Source organism: Balaenoptera physalus, assembly GCF_965194825.1.
Source record: "Balaenoptera physalus genome assembly, chromosome: 2".
Classification (NCBI taxonomy): Eukaryota; Metazoa; Chordata; class Mammalia; order Artiodactyla; family Balaenopteridae; genus Balaenoptera; species Balaenoptera physalus.
In genome coordinates, this window is record NC_138883.1 from 46,470,854 (window position 1) to 46,478,721 (window position 7,868).

At 39.1% G+C, this 7,868-nt stretch overlaps 1 long non-coding RNA gene across 1 annotated transcript in view; it reads right to left on the reverse strand.

Moving 5' to 3' along the window:
- The window catches only part of LOC309655399, a 23,056-nt gene extending 15,224 nt beyond the window's left edge, over positions 1 to 7,832 (reverse strand). The window contains exon 1 of the long non-coding RNA XR_014260815.1: positions 7,703 to 7,832. This is a non-coding gene — a long non-coding RNA (uncharacterized lncRNA). The remainder of the gene's footprint in view (positions 1 to 7,702) is intronic.
- Between the last annotated feature and the right edge of the window lie 36 nt (positions 7,833 to 7,868).

The following is a 7,868-nucleotide window of genomic DNA, read 5'->3' on the forward strand; positions in this document are numbered from 1 at the left end:
GCAATATCATCCAGCCCCATCCATATATGTAACTAGAAGCAGGAACTTAATTCACCATCTACTACAAGATTACTCCCATGGGCTAAGAAGGGTTAATGCAACTTCTTAAAAATACTGAGAATTGTTTGCACTTTCTGCTCTTAATGGTCCTCCAAAATGTCAAGTAAACCCATTCTTTTCCTCGACGACTGCCTTGTCTATGGTTGGTTCATCTAATTGGCCATTTGCCCTCATTAAAATCGGTGTATTTTCTAACTGATTATAGTTGTGTAATATTGTCTGAAGCAGTGCTGTCCAACAGAACTTTCTGCGATGATGGAAATAGTCTTTATCTACGTTGTCCAATAGGGTAGCCAGAAGCCACATGAGGCTATTGAGCACTTGAAATATGGCTAGTGTAGCTGAGGAACCAAATTTTTAATTTTATTTAATTTTAATCAATTTAAACAGCCACGCGTGACTAACGGCTCCTGTATTAGACTACACAGGTCTAAAATTTACCTGTGTGCTCTGGTAAAATGTAAAGGGAGCTTCACACTGCCCCAGTTTCTGAGCGAATCAGTCAGCATTCTATCTGACATAGAATAAACCTTTGTCGAGACACCTAAAATGCTATCCTTGAATGAAGTTTAAAATTCCTCTCGCCCATTTTTTCTACTTTCTCAGGTGAGTCGTCCCTTCTAGAACTGAGGGTGAGTCCTCGGGAGACAGTTCCCCTTTGTGTGATAAGGTGCTGGACATAGTTACCAGGCAAGGGAAAGATACATTTCAAGTATTGACCTGAAATAGATTGCCAGATGTTTCTCCAGCAAAGATGGGTTTATTCCAGATCAGTAGAGAATTGCGATTTGGGATCTGCATCCACATGCAAGTCCCCCAAATGGCAAGGGAAGAAGAACACTTCTATGGAGGGGAAAAGGCAGTTGCGAGGACTATGGCAAACTAAGAGCCCACGGCTTTTAATTGGCGGAGTCCTTGCCAGGAAAGAGGAGGAGTCTTTCATCTTCCTTTTGGGCTCTGCTGTTATCACAGGGCATGAGAGCTCCCTTGCTGGTCTCCCAGCCCTATTTAATTCAGGTTTCTGTTTATTAATTTTTTACACAAGTGAAGCTGGAGAGGAGGTTTTTTGCCAAAAGGTAGGACCTCCAGGTATATGGTGATGAAACATTATTTTCCAAAGTGTAGATGGGATTCATTTATAAGAAGGTGGCTGGATCTCATGGTTTGGCTTGGACAATTCCACGTAAACTCTTGTTTCCCCCAACATCAGGAAACTGCCTCTGCCCTCATTAGATCATGAGTTCCCCTGGACAATATTGCCCAATGCTGTATTTTGCCATGCTTCTGTGGCCAGTAGCACTGTATATGTCTTCTTTGATGCCTTCCTTCCTCTCACCACTGCATACAGTCAATCAAGTCCTACTGAGCTTATCTCCTAAATATTATCAAATATATTCACTCCTTTCTCTCCCAGCTTCCACAGCTTTAGTCAGAGCCACAGCAACTTTTGCCTGGATCATTGCTATGGGCTCCTTGCTTCCAGTCTCATGCTTCTTTAATGGGGGTCATCGCGTCCAGTTGAGCAGTTTGTATACTGCAAAAGGTGGCTGGCCAAGGAGGTTAGTGGGGCTGAAGTATCGCCTGCATTCTTGTGCACTGGTACAGGAGCTCTGTTTATCTGGAGAGAGTACCTTTGTAATTTGCATAAAGGTGCCACATAATCCTCATGGCTATCCAATATGGTAGCCACTAGCCACATGTGGCTCTTTAAATTTTTTTTAATAAATTTATTTATTTTATTTATTTTAATTTTTGGCTGCATTGGGTCTTCGTGCTGTGTGCGGGCTTTCTCTGGTTGTGGCGAGCGGGTCTACTCTTTGTTGCAGTGTGCGGGCTTCTCATTGCGGTGGCTTCTCTTGTTGCGGAGCACGGGCTCTAGGCATGCAGGCTTCAGTAGTTGTGGCAAGTGGGCTCAGTAGTTGTGGCATGCGGGCTTTAGAGCACAGGCTCAGTAGTTGTGGCGCATGGGCTTAGTTGCTCCGCGGCATGTGGGATCTTCCTGGGCCAGGGCTCAAACCCATGTCCCCTGCATTAGCAGGCAGATTCTTAATCACTACGCCACCAGGGAAGCCCTGGCTCTTTAAATTTTAATTAATTAAAATAAGTAGAATTTAAAGGTCAGTTTCTCAGTCATACTAGCCACATTGCAAGTGCTCAATAGTCACAAGTGGCTATTGGCTACTATATTGAACAGTGCTGGTAAAGACAATTTCCACCATTGCAGAAAGTTCTGTCAGACAGCACTGGATAGACTGCTTCTAAACCATTCTCTATACAGTTTGCTGGTGTGAGCAATGTTTAGCACAAAGCTAAACATGTCCCTCTCTTGCTTAAAAGCCTTCAGTGATATCCATTTCCATCAGCAGCGATCATTTAGCAGGTGGTGAGCCAATTTTGTGGGTGACAACCAACATTAAAAACAAGACAGCAGGGAAAAGCAACAAAAAACATACAAGGGAATCACCATAAGGTTAACAGCTGATCTTTCAGCAGAAACTCTGCAAGCCAGAAGGGAGTGGCAGGACACATTTAAAGTGATGAAAGGGAAAAAACTACAACAAAGATTACTCTACCCAGCAAGGATCTCATTCAGATTTGATGGAGGAATTAAAACCTTTACAGACAAGCGAAAGCTAAGACAATTCAGCACCACCAAACCAGCTTTACAACAAATGCTAAAGGAACTTCTTTATGCAGGAAACACAAGAGAAGGAAAAGACCTACAATAACAAACTCAAAACAATTAAGAAAATGGTAATAGGAACATACATATCGATAACTACCTTAAATGTAAATGGATTAAATGCTCCAACCAAAAGACATAAACTGGCTGAATGGATACAAAAACAAGACCTGTATATATGCTGTCTACAAGAGACCACTTCAGACCTAGGGACACATACAAACTGAAAGTGAGGGAATGGAAAAAGAGATTCCTTGCAAATGGAAATCAAAAGAAAGCTGGAGTAACAATTCTCATATCAGACAAAATAGACTTTAACATAAAGACTATTACAAGAGACAAAGAAGGACACTCCATAATGATCAAGGGATCAATCCAAGAAGAAGATATAAACAATTGTAAACATTTATGCATCCAACATAGGAGAACCTCAATACATAAGGCAAATGCTAACAGCCATAAAAGGGGAAATCGACAGTAACACAATCATAGTAGGGGACTTTAACATGCCACTTTCACCAATGGACAGATCATCCAAAATGAATAAAAATAAGGACAAATGCTTTAAATGATACATTAAACAAGATGGACTTAATTGATATTTATAGCACATTCCATCCAAAAACAACAGAATACACTTTCTTCTCAAGGGCTCATGGAACATTCTCCAGGATAGATCATATCTTGGGTCACAAATCAAGCCTTGGTAAATTTAAGAAAATTGAAATCATATCAGGTATCTTTTCTGACCACAATGCTATGAGACTAGATATCAATTACAGGAAAAAATCTGTAAAAAATACAAACACATGGAGGTTAAACAATACACTATTAAATAACCAAGAGATCACTGAAGAAATCAAAGAGGAAATAAAAAAATACCTAGGAACAAAAGACAATGAAAACACGACGACCCAAAACCTATGGGATGCAGCCAAAGCAGTTCTAAGAGTGAAGTTTATAGCGATACAATCCTACCTCAAGAAACAAGAAACATCTCAAATAAACAACTGAACCTTACACCTAAAGCAACTAGAGAAAGAAGAACAAAAAAACCCCAAAAAGTTAGCAGAAGGAAAGAAATCATAAAGATCACATCAGAAATAAATGAAGAAGAAATGAAGGAAACAATAGCAAAGATCAATAAAACTAAAAGCTGGTTCTTTGAGAAGATAAACAAAATTGATAAACCATTAGCCAGACTCATCAGGAAAACACGGGAGAAGACTCAAATCAATAGAATTAGAAATGAAAAAGGAGAAGTAACAATGGACATTGCAGACATAGAAAGGATTATGAGAGATTACCACAAGCAACTATATGCCAATAAAATGGATAACCTGGAAGAAATGGACAAATTCTTAGAAAAGCACAACTTTCCGAGGCTGAACCAGGAAGAAATAGAAAATATAAAGAGATCAATCACAAGCACTGAAATTGAAACTGTGATTAAAAGTCTTCCAACAAACAAAAGCCCAGGACCATATGGCTTCACAGGCAAATTCTATCAAACATTTAGAGAAGAGCTAACACCTATCTTTCTCAAACTCTTCCAAAATATAGCAGAGGGAGGAACACTCCCAAACTCATTCTACGAGGCCACAATCACCCTGATACCAAAACCAGACAAAGATGTCACAAAGAAAGAAAACTACAGGCCAATATCACTGATGAACATAGATGCAAAAATCCTCAACAAAATACTAGCAAACAGAATCCAACAGCACATTAAAAGGATCAAACACCATGATCAAGTGGGGTTTATCCTAGAAATGCAAGGATTCTTCAATATATGCAAATCAATCAATGTGATACACCACATTAACAAATTGAAGGAGAAAGACCATAGGATTATCTTAGTAGATGCAGAAAAAGCTTTTGACAAAATTCAACACCCATTTATGATAAAAACCCTGCAGAAAGTAGGCATAGAGGGAACTTACCTCAACATAATAAAGGCCATATATGACAAACCCACAGCCAACATCATTCTCAATGGTGAAAATGGAAACCATTTCCACTAAGATCAGGAATAAGACAAGGCTGTCCACTCTCACCACTATTATTAAACATAGTTTTGGAAGTTTTAGACACAGCAATCAGAGAAGAAAAAGAAATAAAAGGAATTCAAATCAGAAAAGAAGTAAAACTGTCACTGTTTGCAGATGACATGATACTATACATAGAGAATCCTAAAGATGCTACCAGAAAACTATTAGAGCTAATCAATGAATTTTGTAAAGTAGCAGGATACAAAATTAATGCACAGAAATCTCTTGCATTCCTATACACTAATGATGAAAAATATGAAAGAGAAATTAAGGAAACACTCCCATTTACCACTGCAGCAAAAAGAATAAAGTACTTAGGAATAAACCTACCTAAGGAGACAAAAGACCTGTATGCAGAAAACTTCAAGACACTGATGAAAGAAATTAAAGATGATACAAACAGATGGAGAGATATATCACGTTCTTGGATTGGAAGAATCAGTATTGTGAAAATGATTCTACTACCCAAAGCAATCTACAGATTCAATGCAATCCCTATCAAACTACCAATGGCATTTTTCACAGAACTAGAACAAAAAATTCACAATTTGTATGCAAACACAAAAGACCCCAAATAGCCAAAGCAATCTTGAGAAAGAAAAACGGAGCCGGAGGAATCAGGCTCCCTGACTTCAGACAACACTGCAAAGCTACAGTAATCAAGACAGTATGATACTAGCACAAAAACAGAAATATAAATCAATGGAAGAGGATAGAAAGCCCAGAGATAAACCCATGCACATATGGTTACTTTATCTTTGATAAAGGAGGCAAATATACAATGGAGAAAAGACAGCCTCTTCAATAAGTGGTGCTGGGAAAACTGGACAGCTACACGTAAAAGAATGAAATTAGAACACTCCCTAACACCATACACAAAAATAAACTCAAAATGGATTAAAGACAAAATGTAAGGCCAGGCACTATAAAACTCTTAGAGGAAAACATAGGCAGAACATTCTATGACATAAATCACAGCAAGATCCTTTTTGACCCACCTCCTAGAGAAATGGAAATGAAAACAAAAATAAACAAATGGGACCTAATGAAACTTAAAAGCTTTTGCACAGCAAAGGAAACCATAAACAAGACCAAAAGACAACCCTCAGAATGGGAGGAAATATTTGCAAATGAAGCAACTGACAAAGTATTAATCTCCAAAATATACAAGCAGCTCATGCAGCTCAACATCAAAAAAACAAACAACCCAGTCCAAAAATGGGCAAAAGACCTAAATAGACATTTCTCCAAAGAAGATATACAGGTTGCCAACAAACACATGAAAGGATGCTCAACATCACTAATCATTAGAGAAATGCAAATCAAAACTACAATGAGGTATCACCTCAGACCAGTCAGAATGGCCATCATCAAAAAATCTACAAACAATAAATGCTGGAGAGGGTGTGGAGAAAAGGGAACCTGCTTGCACTGTTGGTGGGAATGTTAATTGACACAGCCACTATGGAGAACAGTATGGAGGTTCCTTAAGAAACTAAAAATAGACCTACCATACGACCCAGCAATCCCACTACTGGGCATATACCCTGAGAAACCCATAATTCAAAAAGAGTCATGTACCACAATGTTCATTGCAGCTCTGTTTACAATAGCCAGGACATGGAAGCAACCTAAGTGTCCATTGACGGATGAATGGATCAATAAGATGTGGCACATATATACAATGGAATATTACTCAGCCATAAAAAGAAATGAAATTGAGTTATTTGTAGTGAGGTGGATGGACCTAGAGTCTGTCATACAGAGTGAAGTAAGTCAGAAAGAGAAAAACAAATACCGTATGCTAACACATATATATGGAATCTAAAAAAAAAAAAAGTTTCTGAAGAACCTAGGGGCAGGACAAGAATAACGATGCTGACGTAGAGAATGGATTTGAGGACACCCGGAGGTGGAAGGGTGAGCTGGGATGAAGTGAGAGAGTGGCATGGACATATATACACTACCAAATGTAAAATAGATAGCTAGTGGGAAGCAGCCACAGAGCACAGGGAGATCAGCTTGGTGCTTTGTGTCCACCTAGAGGGGTGGGATAGGGAGGGTGGGAGGCAGGCGCAAGAGGGAGGAGATATGGGGATATATGTATATGTATAGCTGATTCACTTTGTTGTACAGCAGAAACTAACACCCCATTGTAAAGCAATTATACCCCAATAAAGATGTTAAAAAAACAAATAAAAACCACCTAAGAATAATTTAAAAAGAAACAAACAAAAAAACTAAACAAAACAAAAAACCCTCCAAAAACAAGACAGCAGAAAAGAATAGAATGGCAAGTACTCGTGGATATTTAGTTTTGTGAAATTTTTGTTTGTTATATCTGTATTTCTTTGTCTCTGTATCCAGATGTCCATGTCTCTATAATTCCACGAGTGTATGATGTTCTGCTGTGTTGTAATGAAAAAGTCTAATTGTGTGTGGAGAGCAAAAGGGATTGAAAAACATGGGCTTATGGGATATGAAGTCTGAGCTCCTTAACCAGGCATATAAGGCCTTCTATGATCTAAACCCTTGATGACCCCTAACTCTCAGCACTGTCTTGTCCACTAATTTAGAACTGCTTAGGTGGTTTCACCTAAGACACCGAAATTTTTTTCTTTCTTTCATCTCTGTGCCTTTGCTCACGTTGAACCCTCTGCTTGGACGGCTGATCCTACCGTCTCTTTGCCTGGACAACTTCTACTCATCATGTAAGCCTCAGTTTAAGAAACATCTATTCCAGGAATCCTTCCCTGAACGCTCCAGGGTGGGCTCGGCGCCCTGCTCTGACCTTTCATAACATTCTGCAGACTTCCGTTAACAGGGTAATAATGCTGTAATGATTTATTTACGTATTCATTTCCGGCACTATACTAACTTCTTTCCGTGCTAGTACTATTTTACTCACCTTTGTATCTCAAAGGAGAAACACAATACCTGGAACATACTGGCACTCAGTCAATGAATAATTGTTCAAAAAATAAAGGAGCGAAGTAGGCAAAATAAATTAATCCTCTATACAGACAATACAAGTGCATGGCGGACTCCGGCCACCGGAGGGCGCCTTGCACCGG